This window comes from Saccoglossus kowalevskii, chromosome 11 (assembly GCF_978046115.1).
Source record: "Saccoglossus kowalevskii chromosome 11, keSacKowa6.1, whole genome shotgun sequence".
Taxonomy (NCBI): Eukaryota; Metazoa; Hemichordata; class Enteropneusta; family Harrimaniidae; genus Saccoglossus; species Saccoglossus kowalevskii.
The window spans coordinates 21,268,091-21,295,142 of record NC_140651.1 but is presented as its reverse complement, the minus strand read 5'-3'; the positions used below and the strand labels follow the sequence as shown (position 1 = coordinate 21,295,142).

General features: G+C 35.7%; 1 protein-coding gene across 2 annotated transcripts in view; it reads right to left on the bottom strand.

Annotated features, from left to right (window-relative positions):
- LOC100329043 (neuropeptide receptor 7) overlaps positions 1 to 27,052 on the bottom strand; it is a 55,266-nt gene that overhangs the window by 13,388 nt on the left and 14,826 nt on the right. Inside the window, exon 1 of one of the 2 annotated variants that reach the window (XM_002730977.2) lies at positions 16,003 to 16,062. The exons of the other annotated variant lie outside the window; for it this stretch is intronic. The gene's annotated coding sequence lies outside the window, so the exon portion shown is untranslated. Of the gene's footprint in view, positions 1 to 16,002; positions 16,063 to 27,052 lie in introns of those variants that run through there. 2 annotated transcript variants of the gene reach the window in all.

Here is a 27,052-nt window from a genome sequence, read left to right as displayed (position 1 = left end):
GCGTCTTCAGACCTACAAACTACTAAATAGGCGAACTAAATGATAGTGAAAGGGATGTGTATCTCACAGGCTACAAATCATCGTAAGTCATTCTTTAACCTCCTTTTCATTAGCCGCCGCACTTGTTTATCTTATGTGCGGCTGTCCGTGCGCAGTGACTACACCCGGTCGTTCGCACTCAGAAGACAAAATAACGGTGTTGTTCATTGTTGTTATTAAATATACATGTGTGTGTTTCTGTTAATGAAACAACTTATGGGAAATGTTGACGAAGCAGATCACGAGTCTGTGTTGTTCAGCGCGCGCATTTTTTCACACATTTGCATGCTGGTTAGTAAAAAATGTAAACGTATGACGTCACAGTGCGACGGCCTATAGCGGGCGGTGTAAGGTTATGTTATTTTAATGACTGTTAAAGGTTAGGGCTCAAGGATAATACATGGTTCACATTCATACAAGAAGTCGACATTATTTATAAGCGCATATTTTTTATTTTGCTTCAGGCGATAATACTGATAAATGATTGGTCACTAAGGCGTATAGCGTACAGGTGCGAAATGTGCAAGGACACGGAGAGATGGTTATTATTCGGCACCTCGTTATCGTCAATAATTCACGGTTTGCTGCATGCAGTCATTTTTATGATATAAATAAATCTACCTTCCCACTGTGAGCAAACGTATTACAAACGGCGGCGGGAGCGGAGCAATGTCACTGTAACGTAGAACAGTGCCTCGAAGATAACACATTATCAAACTCAACTGGACAAAAACAGTGCGTAAAAGTAATTGTCAAACGAATGAGCACTGTAATTAACCGTTAATACTAATATTTGTACTATCAATCATCAACTGAAAGTTGAAACACTAACTATAATTATTCCGTGACCAGTGACTATATAGAAAGAGAATTACTGAAACTCGCAGTTGGGCGATCGATTTTATGGGTGAGCGATAAATACGTCTTTCGATGGGTTGATATTGTAACGGCAATGAAGAGCTCAAAACCATGGGCGAATGTATCAATTTTCTAACATTCGAAACGACTTATGTATTTCCTACTAACTTCAACTCCCAGCAAAATTGTGTAACCGATTCGTTGCACTGCCAGGCAAGACTTATATATAATACGAAAAATAAAAATCTACCTACCAAAACAACGGATATACGATCTGAGCCGCGTTTCTCAATGCCTAGCATGTAAATCAAGCAAAATATACGATGTATACACACATCTATACACAACGATACCAGAATATAGAGGTATACTCTCATACGTGTGTTAGTACTACTAACACGATATGTATGTTGAACAAGAGAGCTTGCCAGAAAGACGATCGGGGGATTCCGGTACGACTCATAATGAGGATGTAATACGAGAATAAATTACTATCGCCGTTATTAAATGGACAGTTTAGAAAGTTCACATTGTTATCACGTGTTTTTTAAGTGGCGTCGTCAATCACCCATTGTGATCACGACGTGGGGGAAACAAAACACATCAGTCTTAATCAAGAACCAAAACAATATTATACCCCGAGATTCACTGTTTTGGGTATTATTAATATTTGCAATTCATTGTGTATCGGCTGATACAAATAAATCGAATCATGGCGAATAGTGCTCTAACACGCGCGTCGTTGTTTTATAAATAAAAATGCTGTCCACGGCTTTGCATTGGTTCAATCTAAATGCGACACATTCGAGGTGTAGGTCTATAATAGAAGTAATCACCACACAAACCCGTATAGGCTGACGTAGTTTAGATAAATGTGTTGATGTATTGAATGGAGTCATGTAGCTATTATACCACGTACACGTATGGTTAACCTCAAGTCGAAGAATACACCTATAAGATCTATGTATGATATACAACTTAAAAAAGATTTTGTGAAAATATCAGAGCAATAATTGTTTACTTTAACATGAGTAATAATTTGCCGAGTTTTCAGAGCATGCCATGCATGCCAAAGGGCGCTTATAATAGCTTCAATGTCGTTCTGCCTCTGCATTAATGTAATAATGGTCAATTAGTCAATTCATATTTGTAGGTCAGAGTTATACCTTTATAGCAGGCATGTCGATCAATGCCATTCATATGTGCCGGGATTCGTTGCAATAAAGAGCCGGAGTTGATGCTTGGTTCGAATGTTGTTTGATGACTGTTACTAGGTGCATTTGTATGGCGATAAAGCATATTTCACTGTTACGGTGGACGTGATAGATTTATTTATCTTAATGGAACTTACACGCAAACGGACACCGAGATTTTGTTAGATCGCGAATACCACAAGATTTGTTTTGCCCCTTAAATATTGTTTAATTCTCTCCAGTCACAAGGTCCAATGCTTCACATATCATGCCACATATCATGCCACATCGTTCAGTACACACAGTGAGGGTACAAAATGTAACATTATTTGTGGAGAAAAAAGGTGCATGGTTATTTCGCTCTTAACATATTACGGCGATTATTTTGAGTCGAAGGACTATCGTCTGCGACGACTTTTGAATTATTTGTAGGCATCAATAATTTATAGCGCATGCAGATTTTATCATTTCATTGTCTCTCCAATAGCGAGAACTGTTATATAGTTTATAGTGCCTTATATCTTACTGTTTAATTTGCTCAAATAATTTGTGTATGCCGGGGGCAATTATAATAACATCCATGTAATTCTGACATCATATTGATGAAATTCATAGGTCGGATTTTTATGTTTTCAGCGGACATATCGCTCAATAAATTCTCGATACGTCGATCAATACATTTTCGATATGTTAGTCAATACATCCTCGAATGAAACATTAAATACTTATTCTTCATATCATGAAGATTATGTAAAAATGAGATAAGCGGTGATTAATTATTAGGGAATCATGAATATAGCGGATTAACTAATTGAGCTACCTTAGATACAGTCTTGAATATTAAAATATTGTTATATGGCTTGAAACTTCACTGAGTGTCAGTCAGTTGTCAGCGACGTTGTCTAGGTTACAGAGGTGTTACTTATAAGTCGGCGTGTCAGTGACCTTGTTTGTTTCCTATTTAAACTTGATTCAGATTAATTTGTCAATTTCAACAATGCTGATTGGCTAAATATAATCGTCATTTATTATCATTTCTGTAGCTATGAAAACATTATACCCGTCTCAATATTTTGATAACACTTCATTACGCGTATTCCGTAAATTATATGGCAACCGCCAATTACAAGAACGCAGGTGTCACTAGTTACACGCGGTCTGTGGGCGTAGAGTCAAACAGCCGTTCATTATAGGTATGAACACGTTCAAACATACGTAGAATTATGAGCGCGATGACAAAAGCCTTGATATTAGAATTCACATAACCCCTTATTGAGAACCAATTACACTCACGTCTACGGACCACGTTAAACTTAATACTACAAACTATAAACCCACACTGCAATTAGTCACGCAAGTTATACGTGCGAGTGAGCGTGACTTCTTATACTTAACGGTGGCGAGTACGCGTGATGCTGTGCACAATCATACAGCTGCGAGATAAACAACTAAACACTGTTCGTCGCCATGTCAGCAATGTCAAACTCTATCCCTCATATCAAAGTACAGATGGATAAGAGTTGTCGTAGGGACCATCCATTAAACGTTTCAGGTGTTAATACGTTTGAAATAACGTCGAGATTTATGGCGAATCACGTCTCGTAGCGCTGACAGAAAATATGATCTACGGGTGTATTCTCATCGGTGTGCTTTTCATAAATCAAAAGTAAAAGTGACATGCCTCGGGTGGCAATTCCTGCCTACACAAAAACAGTTCGGCATCCGTGCAAATCAATAAAAGAAGCTCGTGATCTTAATGAAAGTTGTATGTTACCATGGAAACTGCAAATTATGCGTCGCGAATCTGTTTAATGGACAATTCATGAGACTGTCTTATGTGTTATGTTCCCATCAAATCATGATTATTCGTTTAAATGAAGTGACAGTTAATTTAGTGGCGTATAGGTGTAATCTTATAAACTATTTCTCACTAGTTGGAAAACCCAACAGTGCATTACACGCGTTTGCCTTCCCCTGCTGCTTTACAAATGTCACGAACCAGTCATGTTCTAATAGTAAAAATATAATTCGTAAATAAAATAAAATAAAATCTCGAGTTACACCGCTTAAATTTTGATGACGTTTAAAATATGGAATTTTATGTGACATTTCAACAGCCTTGATTGTTTTCTTTCAACGCCCCCTGATCAACATGTTGTATTGTGCAACATGTTTATGAATTTTTCTAAAATGTCTTCGTTTATTTTAAATCCAGTAGACGTGATTTACGTATGTATACTCTCGAATTGTATGATTCTTGTTTTATGTCCATTACCTCCAAATTCAGTTTTAGAAAAAAAAAACCCCGAGATTCATACATACATAAAAAATACACAGCTTTGAGAATATGTAATTATCAGAGCTACAACGCTATACTTATACGTATACGTGAAACCTACATATAAGTAGTCGGACAAAATTATATACACATTACGCATTCATTACTTAAATTAATAATCTTTGAATCTTACATTATATTCTTTTAGAATATATTACAGTTTGTTTCTAATGATTTAGGTAGCCTTAATCACATCGCGTGGTAAAATATACCGTATAATAAAACACTCATAGCAGACGTGCTAGCTATTTTCTTTATGTGTTTAATATAAGTATTTATAAAGATTTAAACGTCTTCGACAAGTACCAACCAGCGGCGAACCTATTGACGATTTTTTTTAAAGACACCGAAACCCCCCATCTCTGTTAATGTATTCTGTTGAGAGCTGTTTTCCTCCTCCCGTCTTTTTGTTTCGTGTAAATGTCACGAAGCGGCGACTTGTGTGTCAGCTAAAGTCCTCTAGGTAAAGCATATACAAGTACATGCAAATGTTGTTTTGTTAAATGCCTCGATACTCGCGTTTATTGAATTTTTTGATGATTGAATTTTGTATTCGGTAATATGATTTATCAGTGTACCCAGCATAGAGTGCATCATTAAAGTTTTAGATCACCGTTGCCATGGTTTCCGCGATCTATGCATCCTAACAAACGCGGAGATGCAAAGTAATGTCATTCGGATTTCATGAAATATATTATCTACGATCTCACTTCCAAACAAACGATGTTTTACTTCATAAAACATTATCTCTTCCGCAAATAAGTTACAACTGCGTTCCCTAAGTGGCCTTCACTCACGATAAATAATTCAATGTCACTTGGTACGATGCCGACATTCCTTGTGAGATGGAGCTGATACAAACGATATAGAAACTGTCAAGACATCCGCTAGAGATAAGACACTATTTAAAGACAAGAAGAAAACGTGACTTGGTCGACAGATCTGATGGTTCATTGAAGGATTGACACCCGAGGGCACACAGCGAGATTATCGTACAAACTACATTGGTGACATTTACAGAGACTAAGTTAGTTGTATTGCTTCGGGGTTGCGACAACTGTGTGTCTACGGAGTCGAAATTTAGAAACTTTATAGCTGATATTATATCTCCATATACTTTACACTATTAAGTATAAGTCGCGCCTCCTATCGACGAAGTACTTATGTGACGTAAATGAGCGTACAGAGCACTGCTCACAGCGTCGATCGGCATCTAAAATGACCAACAATTTCAAGTTAATAGCAAAGTTTTTCAATCGAGCAGCGGTGATTACGCAGTGACAGTGACGTCACTGAAGCGTCTTGTAGCTGGAGGTCGCGACTGTTTGGGACTGTGTATTAAACCTAGCGTAAAATTGTAAAATTCAAATCATTTCAGAATTTGTCATAAAACAAAGAACCAAATCACGTTTTATTTTTTGTTTTAATTTAGGGCATGTATTATACATAGACGTATTTGCGTGCACGAATACCGGACTACCATGAATGTAGTCGACATTCAAACGCTCACAACTGACTATTTATGATTAATCGCGATGTGATGTGGTATGTAGTATTTTATGCGCAGCTGTGTTTGTTTGTCTTTATTTCTCGATTTACCGGCGATCAGAGTCAATATGACATTGCTACAGGTCACTGTGACCGGTGAGATATCTCGTTGTGTTGTGGTTTGGGTTCTCTGTTGTACGTTCTAATTTTTACTCCACGAGCTGACACATATTAATATCAGCATGTCTCATAGTAGGTGTCTTGCCTCTGTGATGGTGGATGACATAATTGTCCCAGTGGGCAATCCATGGTCTATGAGTTGGTTAACGGCAATCTCTGAAATATGTGCCGTTCAATCAACTCTACATTTATAACGAGGTTATCATTTTTTTAAAAATTAAAATGGACTGTCTTATTCCATGAACATGTAATATTTTGATATTTTTTTGACAAAAAGATATGTATGATCACTCATGGAAAGAACCCTAGAATTTATTTTGTGGTTTATAATAAGATACTTGTATAGTGACTTATCAATGGTGAGAATTCTATGAGTGTTTAATATAACTAAAATACAGATTCAGGGGCACTCGGAGACCAAATAATGTTGTTTTTTTAATTCTAGACAGTGCTAAAAAACAGACAATAACACTCAAATGACCCAGTTTTAACGGGCTGATGATGAACATTATTACGGCATTAGATAACAAAATAACATTGAATACTACTTTACAAAATTGCAATCGATAAGTATATGTGGAAATATAGCTATAAGTGCCTATGTAATTTACACCGGATGAATGATTATGTTAATTAGTCTTTTTTCATTACAGGTGATCGGCGGAATGGAATTTGAATAGCTCTCAAGTAACTGTTTTTATCATTTTCTGTAAACAAAAAAATATTACACCTTTTTTCCAAACACACAACATTTATAAATTTGAAAATTCGACAATAAATGGATAATACCACTGGGGAAAGTGTAAAACATAATTGATAGCCTGCATCTGTAACTTAAAACCAACATATATATATCTACAATAAATTTGTTCTCTGCATAGTGTTGACAATATAATATTTAAATAGAAATGGTTATAAGTTTTACTTGATACACGTTATAAACGATGGCGCACTTTCTGTTCCATTGCCATGTGAAATACCTGCCGAGGTTTACGTTACGCGAACAAAGACGATGAGTTATTTCATTTTTATATTTTTGTAAGCAATATTTTATTATACCCATTTCTGCTATCGCTAAGGGTATTCATAAGCCGTTACACTCGTATCATATGTTGGTCATTAACACTTTGGAACATGCTTGATTTTCTGATAAACAATACCTACTAGGCATACATTTCGGAGAACATACTGAAGTCGTTAATAATATAACAAGCAACTTCGAAGTGCGTGAAAACGTGGAGATCAACGTTACACTGGGACACAGCGCCTACTTGGCCCGGGGTTATAAGAGACCTATCGCTGAATATTTCAATGGACTCTGTATACTCAATACGTCATTGTTAAATTTTATATGATATCCTTGTATGTATATCAGTTGTACATATTTGCAAATAAATCGACAAAAAAACTCAATTATTTAATTCGACAGAGATAGATTAGGTGCCACGTTGTTAGATTTCCCTTCAGGAAATGTAATGCTCATAGCCTATTATATTAAGTGGCGCTATTTTCTGAACAAATTTGTATCGTGATTTATATTGATTTTAAACCAAACCAACTGTGAGTTTAGTTCGACTTGACTGCAGAAGGTGCTTGATGGTCAAATATGCGTATTTTTCGTTTGTTTCCCTTTTTCCTTGTTTTTGTTTAATTGGTGTGTTCCAAGGGATTGTTTTTCTTGACCATTTCCAGGGGAAGCCGATATTGCACGTGGACGTGGTTTATTATACCTGCTATTAGTCCAAACACACCGGTACCCACCTCGACGAGGCGAAGAGTTATTGATACGAAGGAATTTGATACAGTATATATTGGCATTGGTTTGTAATTCGCAATTGTTTGTAATGAAATGTGTAGCATTGTTACGAATCGACATTAGCCTTTCCTAGGTATCACGTGAAATAATGTGTATATTATGTACTATGTGCATGATTGACAACACTTAATCTGTGCTGGACATAACGTAATCCGTTATATACTATATTCAATCTGGTTCAACTATTCCCTTCCACCCTCCTATGCACGTTTAAACCATTCACAAAGCCTCATTGGGTCGGGATTCTTAAAAAAAGGCTTTATTGTTTGAAATTTCTCTGTTATTACGGTGATGATTTGAACTCTATCTTCCAAAATATCGACTATTGCTTGTTGTCGACTTTGTCCAATAAACATTAAGCAGAATATCAAAGAAACGCAACTCAACAGCGGCCCCACCTACACACAATGATTCGATCGCCTCCCTGAGCACCCCCCCCAAATAATAATTTCAAGTAGACATGAAAGTTTACGAAACATCTTAGACAGATCGGTTACATCGAAAGAATTATTAAAAGCGTCAATTCATTTTGGAGAATTACCCGCAGAATGATGTTAGCGAAAATGTGACAAATAATAAGTTGTATTTTGAAAGTTCGAAAAAAAAATCTGTATTACGTAATCGTTGTTCCAGACAAGATTAGTAGTTAGATATCCGATATGACGTAATTGGTTGACGTTATTACGCATCGAATTTCATAAGTACCGTGCAATCGGTGCACATTACGTAATGTTCCCATCACATAACGGATTTAGAATATGTACCACGAAACCGTTATAAGTTTGCTTTCAAACATCAGCCCTGACATTTAACAGTGTATCTAGGCGTTTATCATGTTTGATTATAGCATATTAAAAGTGACATAAATTGTCAAATGTCAACATATACGACTTAGCAAGTGTAGTTGGGAATTAGTATGATGTTTACATACAGTTGTATGCCACTGTGTGTGCGTAGAAACTGTTGAGTATTGAAGTGCATGGCAACAAACCGATATAATATGTTAGACTGAATTACAGTCCGCGAGCCTGGACAGAAATATGTGACGCTAATCAGAGCCGAGCCGAGCATGTGCTGAAGTGCGTCTTAGCTGTATCCAACCGATTATCGCTTTCGCGTTGTCAGCCTAGGCATCCGATTGGAATCTGTTATCCATTAAGACTGCTGAGATTATTATGTTTCTCGTTTCTTTATGAAATTGATCAATTCACTTCGACTGCCGATTGGTAGGTTTGGTCATTTCTCTTTCATATTACTTCAACTAACATATCACATTACATAGAGCTATTGCTATAAATCGCATGTTGCGAGGCTAGGCTTTTGTCTTAAGTAATTCTATATGAATCATCGATACCGACGAGGCGAATGGGACAAAGGTGCCGGAAAAGAGTTCAAACCATTTCAATGTTTTTTTAAAATACAGAAAACGATCGATGTGTTCGCCGCCTGAAGACATCCGGGTTTGATTGAAAAACTTTGCGTAATGTGTTACATTATGTATTGTGAATTGCTTCCAAAAGAAAGACGCGGTTTTCTGCTAAATGTTGAGCGTGCGTGAAAATGCCTTAATTTAGTTCTCAAATTTCAGTTTTTTTATCGTTGTCAGTTGTGGTTAGTTGTACCAGGCTGCACACCAAGTACATTTATGAGTTGTGAGAGAACCGCCTTCAAGTTGGCGCAAAACTCTAAAAATCATGTGTTTGTTATATATGTACCGTTCTTTCACAGTACACTTTCAAACTATGTCAAATTTTCAACATATCAGACGAATACAGACTGTTGCATTTTTGTCGGTCACGGACCATGGCACGACACAATCGCGTTCTCATACAAATAGCGACACACATCACTGAGTACCGCGTACATCATCAGTCACAGACTGTTACATGTGACCTCCATCAGTTACGGAGCACAACGTCCGTCGTCGTCCCCAGACTGCAACAATATTCAGCTTTCGTTGACCACAACGGCCATTGACTGCTAATAACGTTATGCGCAACGAATAGTCACATGTATCCATTTGTCATGGTATGCTGCGGATTAATACATGTGAATGTGCTCAGTGATCAACTTGATCAATGTGATGTACAAAATGTCTTCTTCACAAGAAACATAAAGCGTTTCCCAAAAATAATAAAACAAAAATATATTTTACTACTTTGCATTCTACCACATTTAACATATGGCCCAAAAATCAGGGATAATTACCTCTCTAGCTCTGTTATGACATTTGAAGTCTCCAGATGAGTGCTATGAAATTAATACTTGTCGCCGGCTCATCAACTTGCCATGTTGATCTGTATACCAAACTACACTGGTAACCACTATCACTTAAGGTAGCGGGACTATTATTTGCATACTTGTTTTCATCTTCTAATTGTGACTAAATGACTACAAATAGACCCGGGAAAGTATATATTTTTAGAATCGCCAGATTTCAAGCTTTTCACAAGTGTATTTTGCATGCCGGTATCTGCATTCTACGACGCGTTACTCAATCAAAGGTGAAAAATTACTTTTTCTGTAAAAAAAATAATTACGCATTTATGCTGGTGATAAGAAGTATTTTTGACACTTTTCCTAGTTGTTCAATAGTCTGGTAAATTGAATGTGTCTGGTCAGTTTTATTCAAGCAACGCGTTTTAAAAAAATAGTGTGCTGAATTTCAATTACTGTTTTAGTCGCATTGCCCCCAACTCAAACCACAACTCGTTGTTAAATAATCGATGAAATAGTTTGTCTGGACACATTCAAGTTCCTCTCACTGTCACCTTAAAGCTGTGAAAAGTTGGTGTTAATCCGACGACAATAAGTATACGTTATTTTTTGTTAAAGACCTTGTATTTTGTAAAACATAAACTCCTAGAAAACGTCCATGAAGTAACAGCAAAGATTTTCAAACTTGTTTATCGGCACAATCAATTTGTTTTCCCACCAAGGTCTGTTTTAACATGTGTAGGGACATCCAAATGTGTAAGGCTATTGGAAACCAAAAAATGAAGGAATGGGATAGCTATAATTGGATAAATTCGTCATATGAAAACACCAAAATCAATGATTTTTTTTCAGTGACTGTATGGCCTTGTGTCTGACACATTCATATGCAAATGACTAATCTGTGAAACAAACCGGGGCGGAGACAAACCACCACTCAAATGTTTGGAAACACTCATTGTGTGTCAGATAGCTACTGATAACACATCCTAACATTGCTTTGTCTTGAGTTTATCTTTGAAACTTATAGGCACACAGATTAAACCTGTGTTGTTGATTTTGGAAAACACTACTGAGGCTGCCTTGCTTCCCTTCAGAAAATCTACATTTTAACCAACTTATATGACATTCTATGTTTCGTTGACTTTATCACATGAAAGTTTATAGTGCATTTCATCAATTAATAAATAACTGTGAAAATCGTAATTTTCAACACAAATAATAGTCTCGCTACCTTAAATTTAAACTCAATCGCCTTATCTTGATATATAAATTGTAATCTAGTAGAAGACTGTATCATCTCTTTATTTACACACTCTCCATTCATCAAACCATTTACGAGTACCCAGAGCTCGCACTGAAATATACATAAACGCTCTCTAGCTGTAAACGGATTAAAGACGTTCAGTCAATCCTGATAAATCAAGCACAACACTTTCACAATTTGAGAAAACGTGTCAGGAGTGATTGTTTTCAAAACTTTCCTTTGTGTTTTTTCCTTTCATTATATAGTTGTTGTATTACAATTTTTGTGGCTTTAACATGTCTGCTATCATTATATATTTGCAGCTAATTATGTAGCTTTCTTTCATGTATTTTAGTAATTTTGCTCCATGCAAATAGAATTTCCTGCACGATTTATCGAATATTTCAATATAGATCACCTATATAATACGACTTTACTTTATACACGCTCTGAACTATGGTACTATGAATGGACCCAACATCGCGCTAACAAGTGGAATGACAGTCACTTATTCTTTTAGAAATATACACGAACCACGTGTCATATGCCTACCATATCATGTCTCAGGGCCACTTAGCGACTACGCTCTTGATATTATACGCACATTGATTGTTTAATTTAACAAAAAGCAATAACGGTTATATCCAACAGAGCTATGTTGTATATGGCTTCGATTCTACGCTCGTCGTGATACAAATAAGATCGATTATATAGACTAAATGAAATTGAAATAATTGATGGTAACAAAGCGCTAGTTTTCAATTTATTTTTGTCAGATCAAACTCTTAACAATCGTTATTTACATGAGCATGGTTGACAATGAAGTTATTAAAAAAAGATCCGCAACGCCACTGTAATACTTTACATGTATTGATTACTAGTATTGAACTCGCAAAGGATGATGACAAGGATAAAAAAAACGAAATCAAATTTTGTCCACGACAAGCACAAGCACAGTCCCTAGTAGAGGGACTGTAATTGAAGCCTTGCATGCGAAAAGTTTCATCCTTTTGCGTCATGGTTTATCTTATCGCGATTGACGTATTGAACATACGCGGACTATGACGTCATTAGTTGCTGATAATGACATAAAGGTGCTAATTATGTCCCAATGACTGTCGATTAAGTCTACACGCTGTTTGGTGTTTTCGTAAGAAGTGAATGTTATCTGGTATTCATATTGTAATTCACCTTGAAATTTAGACCACAAAATCACAGCACTTGTTTTCTTCATCGTCTATCAATGGAGTTTTATTTAAAGAAAGTGCATATTGAGAAATAATAAAGTATTTCCTATGACAACGGCAATTATCGGAACTAAATTTTTATCTAATCTGTTCAATTCTTTTCAATGTCTCCTAGTACCCCCCAAAGCCGTGTTGCCGACATTACCTAATCAGTGTATGTATGAAATTGATCTGCTTTGCCAGTCGCCTTCAGCATAAAAAAGGTTTTAAAACAAGTCACATCATGAGAATTTTGTGACTGAACGGGTTAATTACAGTATAGGCACTGCTAATTCTATTTTACCACCTGTCTTACATTTTACGGGTAAAAATGTGTGCATACTAATTAGTTAAATAAGGTTATTAATTGATATATATTTCCCAGTTTAGTAATAATTGATAAACCGAGTAATTTTGTATTTTGTCAAGAAAACTGTAAAGTTTATTTTCATTAATAAAAGATTAAATCCATCATTTCAATCAATAGGAACAATGAATTAATGTAGTTCACGTAATGATCGCGCTAAGACGTGTAGCTTGTTCGCGCACACGTAATCAGATTGTTTAATAGTATACGGGGAAAGTAATTTTTTAACTTCCTTCCCTGTCATCAATACTTTTTCCGGGAATTTTATTCTTTTGTCAATTGTAAACTGGTCTTTTAAATTCAATTCGCGGGCACGGAAGTATAATAACAGTTATTTTCAACAAGCTTATGATTTGATACCAATTTCTACTTCAATTCATATTTGTTTACCGAAATTTGATGTACTATAAATCAGCATGCGTTGTTCTGGAAATAGAAATTTCAATACTGCTATTAGTTTCAGTTCCCTTCCCCCAAAGATTAATCGTCGATAAAATATTCACTGGGAACAATCATATTCGGCTGTACGTTAAGTCAGCTCAGTTCAAATTATACCGGAAATTACTAGATTTTGGATTCAATACATCCATATAAATGCATTCGCTAGCATTATTATAAGTATTGATCTGCTTTAGAAAAATGTAACTGAAATGCTATGAACAAATAAAGCTGACTTGAAATACTGTTCACTATACAGACCCGGTTAGCATGACGAGCATTAGACTCAATAAATTGGCGAGCTCCGGGAAATGGCAAATAAAGTGGAGATACGTCGTCTGTACAAAATGCGATATTACTCAATAGAGGTGAGGACGAATGACGACGGATCCTTCAAGTTATGAAATAATTTATACGAATAATGTTTTACATTATTAGGGATGCTTATGCAATAACTAACTTGCCAATTTATAAAGTTAAATCCTTTAAATTCGTTTGCCGAATAAAACTGGTATATGAATCGGGAGAAGGCTAGCTCATCTACAGTAACTGTTTCAATGTGTTTACTCGAACGCATACAAGTTTATAATAATATGAACCGTTGTCATTTATTTATTTATTCATCGAAGATTCATCGGATTGAAGATTCATGTTATATTAATTAATAATATTAATTAATTATATGATTAATAATATTAATTCTTGTCAACGGAATAGCACAACTCAGGCTTACATATGCATTGGGAGAAATACGTCAGATGTATCGCGGAAACCGTTTCTTCTTGCGCCAAGAACAACTAGATATTTTACGTGCACTGAACACATAAATAGTGCACATGACCGACAGGTTTACGTCTCCTATGAACGGACACAATTCTCCCAAATACGAATGCCGAGAGCGTAACAAGTAGACAAAAGGTATACCTTTCCCACTACTTAGTGTGGAGCTGAAAATGGGAGTCGAACCTACAGTGTCTTTGATGTTGAGAGGACATTCTAACAATTGTGTCACACATCGGGTAGTCATGGTTTCGCGGGGATGATACCGTGACTAGATTATATGCTGTTTTGTTATGTAAAACCTAACCTGCTCTGGAACAAGTAAAATAAACCGTTTGCAGCGTATTTCCTACGCGCTTGATATTCTGATAAGTCAGTAGACATGTTTTATTAAGTCACCGGCCGGTATATACAAAAAATGGCGCATTCTATGACGTACTGGGACGGCCATCAATTGAACACACTGCGAGTATAGCGCAAAGTCATTACATAAAACCTAATTTTGTTTAAAAGAATATGAAAGTGCAAAACAACAATTATCCTATATACCGCTAAAAAATGTCAATTGTAGTAATTGTTTAATGTAATATCAAACACCACGTCAGCAGGGGTTAATACGAATCACGACACAGAACGTACCTCTTAATAATGAACGATCGTCGGTAACGTAGGAATGGGTAAACATAATTGAAAGACGGTAGACTAGTTTGATGTGGTAATAATATTAATAATATAGTAGTCGATTATTCTAATATAATAATCAATATTAATGGCGTGGAACTAGTGGTACGTTATTTTTGTTGCATAGTATAGAAACCATGTTGCCGCACCAGTTCACTTTCAAATTTCATATTGTAATAATGTAACGCAATATCCGATGGCACGTGCATTGCGATTTCTATAAAATAACAGGTCACAATCTTTAAATTACTTACCGAATCGATAACACTGGAGGCTATTGAAACATAGATTGGTTTCGCTATGGGAGGGTGTGGGTGTTCGTTCAAGTGACGATCGTGAAAATACAAACTAAAACCTGTCTGTCGAAAATGGACTCGCGGTGCGAATACAACAATATGGTTGTTGTTTTTTAATTTAAGCCATCTGTAACCACGCAGGGCATTTGTTAATCGTATATGTCAATCTATATTCAAATGGAGCTCGTTTCCTACGCTATACGAAAAATTACACTTATACCCGATATTATTCCAGGTGCAACGCATAGAGCAGTTTCAAACTACGTGCCGTTATATATAGCGACCAGCTTAATTCTTCGATCACACAACAATCGCTTACGTCGGGAACCGGTTCTATGTTTGGCTCAAACCTCGAACAGTTTATCGGGTTTATGTTTCCAACTGTGTTGCTAAAGCACGCCACCTTACGATGCATTTATGTTGTTCGGTTTGTCGTATTTCCATGTAGTGTGTGTTCTGACAGTTGTGATGCGAGTGATAAGACTACATAAATTCAAGTTCAAGTGCGGGAGTGACAAATTAAACGATTGAACACGGATTGTCGCAATTTATACATACATCACGAGTGCTTTTCCGTGAACGTTAGCTTGTTCCAAACTAAAGATTTGCTAGAAGTCGTTTGGAATAAATATGACTGGTATTTTTTTCTCATACGCTTCAATCATCGTAGTCGTTAACATTTACTCGCACCCGAAAAATAACCGTATCTTTTTGAATTACCGATAAAAACCGTTAAACTGCTCTCAAACGTCAAATAAAACATGAGATTAGCTTATAAACTTATCAACAAAAATGATTGAAAAATGAAAATGAGTACTGAATTAAATCGTCACGTAACCCACCTTGTCGAGAAAGAACAGCTCTCTCAGTGTCGCAGTTAGCCGAGTGGATGGAGCATGAAATGACGACGATACAGGTAATGTTCGTTTCACAATTTCCATTCAAATGGCGATCTCATGAATAATAAATGCGAAATGTGACGTCATACCCACTTTTGGTAATAAAACGCCTCGTTTTGTCGCACGGGAAGTGTCACAGCCACGCATGCGCCAAGAAATACAAACATACGTGTATGATAAATCTATACCTTGCGTTGATATATATAACTGTTTGCTGTACTCTTTGTGTAACTATAACTGCTGTTTAAACTACACGTTTTTAGTATCAAGGTAGTTTATCAATTCTGGGAAGTGTGCATCGCGACCCCAACCCGTTTTCTTGTAGCGTGTTTTACGATTATAACACTTATACTCAATTACAGAACTACGATTTCAGTGTCAACATACGGGTCATCTTGAACGTAATTTACATATATCCGGTAATGCATGCAACTCATTTATGCTGAGTGATTATTGGTAGTAAGAGATCATGTGTATTTTACGGTCACTTGTCTCACAACTTACATCCCTTAAATAAAGTAATACAGACATATCTGCCCACCTTGGTTTCAATATACCCCTATCCTAATTATAAGTGGCATCGTCCGGTACAAAATCAATGTTGCCAAGGCGACGTCGATAAAGATAAAATTGGTCATAAAATTGGGTCTGGAATATATCTACGTTGATGCTATCGGCATTTAAAAAAAAATAATAAAAAACAAACATTGTTTTGGTTGTCTATTGAATATAAAACGAGTTGTCTGCGATAAGCGATCGATATTGATCATTTCGACGGAGAATGTAGGTAATGGTTAGGTTAAGAGACACGGAAACGTCTTAACAACTAACTATTGTTTTTAGAAATCAATCACGTATCACAAATTCTCATCTATGACTGGTAGGAACAACAGATTGAATAAACAATTGTAAGATGAACCACACGAAACAGAACAATCCTTTCTCATATAGAATGTAGGCTTTGTTTTTTTCACTTGAATTTTACAGTAATTATTATTATTATTATTATTATTATTATTATTATTATTATTATTATTATTATTATTATTATTATTATTATTATTATTATTATTAATGGCATAGGCACTCATTAATTCAGAACAAGTTAGCCGGTTGTTTTTTCAGATTCTATATATAGTTATATAACAAAAAACTTTCCGGGTCGCTAAGGCAGGTTCTTTGGATATTATCGCAGCTTGACTACGGATTATATAACAGTGTATAGTCAAGTGTGACAATAAATATTGTTGTTATGCCAATTCCCATACGCTGGCAGGTAAAAACAGGCAATTAGGAATAAACAAAACTAAAAAAAAAAACATTATCTCCTACCGAAGATTTCAAGTTCATATACTAGGAAATATTTAATTTGGTACTTTAAATGCAATTGTGAACAGATCGGATAGTTATTAGTGTCCCGTCTGTAAGTATTAATCCATATTTATTGAATATATTAGGTAAATACGTAATGTAATTTATTCCGTTATTACGAGTTTGACGTACCATGTATATGATGTGAATTTAAATACCTCTAAAATATAAAGATTTGAGTGATGACCTTAAATGTTAATAAAATTGACCTAGTGATATACATACATCTTTGACATTTCAACATACTGTCTTTTATTTATTATTATATATCTATCTATCGGTGCATCTATTATATATTGAAATCTTTCACTACGAGTGTTGTGTAAATCAATCGACTATGACGGACGTACGATATGGCTGTCATAATTTCGATAATTCAAGAACAGTGTATACGATAGTTGCGCGAAAACACAGCTAATGATCATAGAAGATAACGGTGCGACCGTGCTTTCAATTGGTACCCCCATTAACCAATGACGCTCTAAAAGCGTTTATTTTTTAGACTTGAACGAACAGCGGAACAATATAACTGTGTCTTGCATACATTTATAGAGAAGCGACAAGACACTGTGAGTCGAGTCTGTTGAGTATGTACAGCGAAGCATTTAACTCAAATATAAGAGCGATTCATTCAATAGTATACAACGCATGTACACGGCGATTGTATTTACTGTATTACAAATCTCGATTCTAGATACGCTCGCTTCTTGTTATGGAGCCAGGTGCAAACATCGCCTGTCACTTATAGAGCCATATTCCCACTACACCCGTCAGGGATCATCCAGAGTCGGAAATCTACATTAGATGATGTAAATTTCATGTGACGACATTATTCCTCCTTATGCCGCGGGGGAACGTTTTATGTGATATGAATTGTCAATAGAGTATCTAAGAGCGAATATATTTGGAAATTAATCATTAAAGAATTAAAAAAGTTTCAATATTTGCGGAAAATTCAAAAACATCGAATTATGCTATGAATAAATCTGTCGGTCAGTTTCAATTTCAAAAACAAATGTCTTATAATAGTTGTTATCCATTCATTATATTATACATTCTTTAAAAAAACGTTTTATTTCATAGCACATTAACATAACATTTGCAACAATAAACTCGTTCGCGGCAGCAAGATTGATCCACCACTACTTCTCCATGTCGAGTGATCGATTCTTATCTGTTTCAGGGTCAATTTTTCCACTATTTATAAGGTCTTCTGCCGTGACTTTGGGAGCACATTTATTTCTCGTTATTTTTCAACGCACTCTCGGTTGAAAGATATAGAGTGGTATGCTAATGTAACTGATTAAGATACACATGATACGACATTTTCACAAACCCATGAAATCCCATGTTCATTTTTAAAGTTTGTCATTCCACGTCAATGTGTTAACCAATGACATTTATCCTTTCTGTTGAATTACGCGAATAATGTCTCCAACGTCAAGTGTTTAACAAAATCGTCTCGTTAGTGTTGTTGGGGCTTAGAATTCCTTTGTTCATTTGACTGCTTCATGATATTCTGTTACAATAACACAAGTATTATTGACTGAACTAAATCAACTTATTTAACACGACCGTCTATAATGTGCACAAGATATTAATATATAAGCTCTTTGCAGGCATCTATAAAAGTCACGGTGTAACGATGTATTTAATATAACAATGTGATTCGAAATATTATGTAACTATTTATTTGGACAAAAATCATTTCATATATCTGCATAATATATTTGGTTAGATTCATTGTCATACATTCTTTCATACTTTCATACTGTAAGGGTGGAATCCATGAAATGAACAAATTAATATTTATCACCACAATTTTCTAATGATTCGTGCCATCCATAGTACACTATATAACTACATGCAATTCATCATATGGCAGCGAGCAAGATATGATCTGTTTATCGAGAAAATAATAACCACGTGTTTGTGACCATAATTCTTTACCCGGGATCCATGAACCGCATTTTAAAGTCAACGCAACTGATTTAACGGCAGCTAACTACTAATAAGTAAACTGATATGGCTTTACTAGAATGCTGGAGCTGTGAAATATATATGCACCATCAGAGAAATGGTGGATAAGTTCAAGGCAGACTTGAAATAACGTATAGGTCTTCTCTAATTATCGCCAGCTATTATATGGCATTTAAAAGAAATGCGGGTTTATGGTGTTATCTCTGAAATAAAGACATCGTTCAATGCAAGTCTTACTGTGTTCTTAATTTTTCTCATTTCCTGTCTTTGATATCACCAATTACTGCTTACATAAAAAACATTCATTCATTCATTCATTCATTCATTCATTCATTCATTCATTCATTCATTCATTCGTACGACCATGCATTCATTCGTACGATCATTCGCACTAATCCTTGCAGCTCATAATTGCCCCTTCTGTTTCCATTTTTTTCGAGTGTTCTTGGATGTGCTCTTGCGTTTTCCAATTTCCTGACAGTGACGTCACATTCTTACTAAACCCTGCTGTTATACAATCTCTTTATATATGAATTGTTTCTAACGGAAAGGTCATACATTATATTAGCGATTTACGCACAGTTTATTTCTTTGTTGTTATGCGGTGTAATATATGGTCATCATCGGTAATTACAAAGAGTATCGCGATTAAGTGTCGTAGCAACGGTAAAGTCGCTTTGCAGCTTGCAATTAAACAAACCAAAACCAGACGAGTCATTCAAAATTAAACACAAGTTATAACTAGTGATCCAAGGACGGTTATAACGTCTAGTACACGCATGTACAAACGCCAACTTGACTATCAATTCCGAGTGGCGACTCATGGCCTTCTCGTTTACGATACATACATGTTTAGCGAAAAATTATACATTTAACTAATGCAATATTAATGACATATGATAAAACAATCAATTCCATATTACCAATTTGCATTTATTTAATATAATTGTATGCCTGCGATGATTACTGAATGCATAATTGCAAACATACACAATGTTGTCAAATAAAATATTAATATTAATCTTGCCATTTTTTTCCTGAAACATTCTGTAATTGTACTGTTATTAATATTCGTATTTTGTAACAGTTTCATTAACGTTTCGTTACTTGTTTTAACTACACGTATGACATATATCCATGTCTAACTTGTGCTGTTGGACTTCTAGCATTTGCTCACGGGTCATGGGGAGTAATGTCGAATGAAATTTACATTTGCATTTATTCTTATTTCAGTCCCGGCAGCAGATTCAACAAAAAGTCTGAATTGAATTGAATTGAACTACCATAGTACCATGATGATAGGAAGATGACAACACAGCCCTGTCTCGTAAACCCAAGCATTGAATGTTTTCTATGTGTTAACATCCATACATGACCATGAAGCATCCCAGGGACGCCAACTGTGACATTGAATGTCCGGAGCTATCGCATGGTACGAAATTGACAAGGTGAATTGTGCGGTCATGGTGTAAAATGAACGAGAACATGTCATATTTTAAAATTATTTGATACTGTGTGGTGACGAATACATCGGACAATGATTTATTGTGAATTGAAAATATCGTTCTTGTAGCACGCCTCTGAGTATTCGTTCGATGTCATGCGTACCGGCTATTTTGGTACGTACACTAACAATCCCTGCACATGTGTATCAGTGGTTCAGATTTTACATCTAGCGAATATTGTTATGTGTGTCTTGCAACCTTAATATGTTTAGTTTATGATAGTGAACAATATATGTGTTTCGTCCATATTTCATCTTCAACATGTTGACATTGTGACATGATATTATTGTTGCCTAGCAATCATACCCCTGCCTGTAGCAACCGGCTCAAAATTCCAGGAACTGCTTGACGAGCGCATAAAATATTATACGTTCATTTGCTCAAATGTGTTATTGCAGGCTGGCAATTGCATACATTATTGACAATTAAAGTGGCAAGTGGGGTATTGCAGAGCACGTTTCCCGTATATCCATCCATAGAAGAAAGGACGCCAAGTGAAAGCATTAAGACCACTCAGTAAAACACGACAACGAATCATTGCTATTTTTAGTGAGACCATTATTGAAATCTGGAATAATTTGACTGCAAGTGGGTCATCTGATCGACTGATAAATGCGGTCCTATGTGGCGAGGGTTGCGATCCCCGGAGACCTAGCACGCTATACATTACTTCCGCGATAACATTCACCGACGCATCTATGGTCGAGTTGGTCTCTATTTCTATTTGTGGCAGAAGTTTGCAAAAATAACTGATTGACAATTTTCTCTTGGTCACGTTCACGGCTTTAATGCATTCATCCATTCCCTAATCACATTTAGATAAATTAGTCGCCATAGCAACCTATTGTTTGAGTTTGTTCGAATGAATCAATTACTTGTTTTGGACTATAGCTTATGACGCTAAAACAGATACAATTCTCGAATCATATCCAATTTTCGTTAGAAGCATGTGATCAACTTATTTCATGAGATTTTTATCCATTTACTATTAAATCCAATAGACTACCAGTCGTGCACAATGAGTAATTTCCGACATAAATCACTTCAAAGTGCTGATCAAGAGTCAAATTATCGCTCAACAACAATTACAAGTCAATTCTCCACCTAAAATGTCAGCAAATACGTTTTTTTTTTTAACTTCACATGCGATCTGATTCTAACTCTCGATTCAATGTCACAGCATATGACTACGCATTTCGCCGACGGTCTTGGTCAAATAGACCGCACAGTCGGTATGACGCACCAATGGGACACAGGTCAACTCCAATTACACGGTTCAATGCCCAATGAGAAGCGTTCGTGCATGAAAGCATTCAAGCCCATAGCTGTTCTTTATCTCGAATTCTCGACTATTTGCTATAAATTTATACTTGAATGGATCTTTGTAGAATATTAAATTGTGACCGTCGATTGACCTTAAATAGTGCGATATAGGTCTCAATAACATTGACGGAATTCCGCTAGTTAAACCTGATTAGGATTGTCGAATGTTGGCTGTTAGCAGCGGTTTTTTAGGTGTCACAGACCTAGAAGTCATATTTCGAGTTTATTGAAATCCCAACCGAAAACAAACTGTTTTAATAAATATTATACCAGAATATTCAAGCCTTAGATTTGTTAATGAAATATTTAGTGGAGCATCAATCAGTTTTGACGCCATGGACTGACATATCGAGTAATCATGTAAGATCAACTTTTTAGATATTGCTAAAACCAGTTTAGTTGAATCCACTTATTTGTTTAGAATTTGAACTGCTCCAATGATATCGTTTATTATTCAATCCTTAAAAATCCGACAAACTACTTTTACATTTGTTTTTAATGTAAACATGCAGGTAACTGTATTAATGTTTACATTGCCGTCTGTAGCGAGTTTGATTAAGAATTTTATTAACGTATTGACACTAATAACTCATAATAGTGAATTTGTTGTCTAATTAAAGACTCAACTGCGGAACGAATCAGGAAACGTAGTTCATCGGATATAATGGATAACACAATCGTTGCACCTTACACGAATCATGGACGTGGATAGTGTTCGCTTTAGCCACTAAATAGAGAACGTTGAAAATATGTTTATATATACACGGCGATTTTCTTCACACGGTTGATAGATTACACACATATGAGATCAAACAAACAAATATCAGCGAATCTCAACGACTTGACGATCAGTAAGCTGCTGGGATTATCGATCAAGCAAGTCAACGTCCATGGATTACGCGTTTGAGGGACTCGGCAATCAGAAAGTACTTAACATCATATACATGTCTAGGATATTAACAAGTATGTAAAGGTCTTGCTACGTAGCGCATGCGTCACGGACGGATGTGACGCGTAGCTCATATATGCAGATGGAAGTGATAGCTTGAACGGAGAAAAGGATACGAAAAACAAATACGAAAAGTAAATTGCAAAAAGGTAAATGTATTTAACGGAATCGTGCTTTGGAAGATTAGGTGGGTGTCTTTAATGGCGTGAATGTTGCAAGAAGAGGTCTAAAACGGGGGACCGGATAGCAGAGAGTTGGGAATATTTCCTTGAAGGTGCGAACGTAGCGAGGCGAGATGGGGAAAACTGGGCTTCTTAATATATAAGCTTCGTTAAGTCTGATATTACGCCTACTGTCTAATCTGAGTTTTGCTTACAGGTTATGCTTTAATCTGGTGTCCAATGTCCGGGGTCCGGGGAAACGCTGCGGGCGTTAGGCAAAATTGAGCGTGTGAAATTTCCCATTGTTTCTGTATATAAATAACCCAAGTCAAACAACTATAACGTGGACAAACAACATTCGAAACACGAACCGTTGCTACAGTGATTGATGAGTTTAGGTATGATGTTTTAAATATGAATGAAATGATTGTTTCATTTTCACACAGCCATTGCAACGTTCCCTTTATTTAAGTGATTTATGGTCTGCGTCTGTCACCACACCTTGTTCTTACACCCGCGACACCGTTCGTGAAAACGGTAAACATTTTTTTTGTTCATGAGTGTTGGTGGTTTATTTGAATATTAACTCACACCGTGATGACTTCAACAGAATGTAACAGAGATATACAGTGACTTGAATATGCGGAAATATCGCCCAGCACACAAATTATTATTTAACAACAACAACCTGTTAATTTTTATTGTAAAATTGCATATTAGCGATTGTGTGTATATATTGCGCTGGAACCTCGTTGCCGAATAATTTTTTTTATCAGTTTAACACTACATGTAGTCCGACGTAATATAGTTGACTGAAGGACTGCCCAGTATTACGTACTAACATGATTCGGTCGGGGTTGTGCGCTTAAATAATATATTATCTCATTATTGTGCACATTCCCGTGCTTGTTCTTGCTCCGTATAGTACATATTTCTATAATCTCTTTGAATTTTGTCTGTAATACCAGGATTTTTAGTAACCCAAATAATTATCCGTGGATGTTTTACGTCGTCTTTCAATTACATACAAAATACAATCTCATCTGGCTATCGCGAAACGACGCACAATCTCTACATTATAGCCTTGGCTAACACCTCGCTCATTTGCAACGTTCGGGTAATAAAAAAATATAAAGTATGTTAGCTTTGTATTAATCCACGAGCTATAAAATATTCCCATATATTAGACACGACAAGTGATACAAATCAAAATAGCCATACTTTTATCGACCTCCTAGCCTCGCATAAAAAGCTTGATAAATCACCTGAGATAAAGACACAACTATAATCATATTCAATTTGTATGATGTGGTTCGAGCTAAAAAAATATTCATATTCTGACATCACTTTCAGGGTTTTACAAGAATATTATTATTTACCAAGTAAGTAAGCCTGCTCTATGCATGCCCCCGATGTGAAGTTCCCACAAATATAAAGGTCATATTTAATACAATTACCTCATTTCTTACAATGTGAACCATTTTGAATATGTGCATTTTAGGGACATGTTTTGTATTAAGATTAAGGTCAAGTTGTCATGGCATGTTCAAGTCTGTTGAAAAATGAATTATCGAACTATTTTAAAAGCCATTGGGCTTGTTGAACAAATTGCTAGAGTCATGTTTTTAATGGCTCTCGTATAATTTGACAAAAATTACAGATCCTTGCAGTGGTTGGTTACTCCTTAATAGTGCATGTGACTCTGGCATGCCCATTATAATATTCATTGTTTTTTTTGTCTAGCGGCAATGACGTTTAGCGCTGTACACAACTACATTCATGGGTTTGAGTTTTAGTCAGGGTTCTATATTCACAGTGGAGGTTCCGTTCGATATTCAAGGAAGAGTTTACATTCAAGGGTCATTTTTTCAACGGAGCGGTTTTATTTAGGGTTTCATAATCAACGGAGAGGTTCAATTAAGGTTAGATATTCAGAATACGGGTTTCATTCAGGGTTCGATATTCAGAAGAGAGGTTTCATTCAGAGTTCGATATTCAGAAGATAGGTTTCATTCAGGGTTCGATATTCAGAAGAGAGGTTTCATTCAGAGTTCGATATTCAGAAGATAGGTTTAATTCCGGTTTCGTTATTGAAAAAAGAGGGTTCATTTCGGGTTCGCTATTCAGAAGAGAGGTTTCATTTAGGGTTCGATATTCAGAAGAGGGGTTTCATTTAGGGTTCAATATTCAGAAGAGAGGTTTCATTTAGGGTTTTATATTCAGAAGAGAGGTTTCATTTAGGGTTTTATATTCAGAAGAGAGGTTTCATTTAGGGTTCGATATTCAGAAGATAGGTTTCATTTAGGGTTCAATATTCAGAAGATAGGTTTCATTTAGGGTTTTATATTCAGAAGAGAGGTTTCATTTAGGGTTTTATATTCAGAAGAGAGGTTTCATTTAGGGTTTTATATTCAGAAGATAGGTTTCATTTAGGGTTCGATATTCAGAAGAGGGGTTTCATTTAGGGTTTTATATTCAGAAGAGAGGTTTCATTTAGGGTTCGATATTCAGAAGAGAGGTTTCATTTAGGGTTTTATATTCAGAAGAGAGGTTTCATTTAGGGTTTTATATTCAGAAGAGAGGTTTCATTTAGGGTTTTATATTCAGAAGAGAGGTTTCATTTAGGGTTTTATATTCAGAAGAGAGGTTTCATTTAGGGTTTTATATTCAGAAGAGAGGTTTCATTTAGGGTTTTATATTCAGAAGAGAGGTTTCATTTAGTGTTCGATATTCAGAAGAGGGGTTTCATTTAGGGTTTTATATTCAGAAGAGAGGTTTCATTTAGGGTTTTATATTCAGAAGAGAGGTTTCATTTAGGGTTTTATATTCAGAAGAGAGGTTTCATTTAGGGTTTTATATTCAGAAGAGAGGTTTCATTTAGTGTTCGATATTCAGAAGAGGGGTTTCATTTAGGGTTTTATATTCAGAAGAGAGGTTTCATTTAGGGTTTTATATTCAGAAGAGAGGTTTCATTTAGGGTTTTATATTCAGAAGAGAGGTTTCATTTAGGGTTTTATATTCAGAAGAGAGGTTTCATTTAGTGTTCGATATTCAGAAGAGGGGTTTCATTTAGGGTTTTATATTCAAAAGAGAGGTTTCATTTAGGGTTTTATATTCAGAAGAGAGGTTTCATTTAGGGTTTTATATTCAGAAGAGAGGTTTCATTTAGGGTTTTATATTCAGAAGAGAGGTTTCATTTAGGGTTTTATATTCAGAAGAGAGGTTTCATTTAGTGTTCGATATTCAGAAGAGAGGTTTCATTTAGGGTTTTATATTCAGAAGAGAGGTTTCATTTAGGGTTTTATATTCAGAAGAGGGGTTTCATTTAGGGTTTTATATTCAGAAGAGAGGTTTCATTTAGGGTTTTATATTCAGAAGAGAGGTTTCATTTAGGGTTTTATATTCAGAAGAGAGGTTTCATTTAGTGTTCGATATTCAGAAGAGGGGTTTCATTTAGGGTTTTATATTCAAAAGAGAGGTTTCATTTAGGGTTTTATATTCAGAAGAGAGGTTTCATTTAGGGTTTTATATTCAGAAGAGAGGTTTCATTTAGGGTTTTATATTCAGAAGAGAGGTTTCATTTAGGGTTTTATATTCAGAAGAGAGGTTTCATTTAGTGTTCGATATTCAGAAGAGAGGTTTCATTTAGGGTTTTATATTCAGAAGAGAGGTTTCATTTAGGGTTTTATATTCAGAAGAGGGGT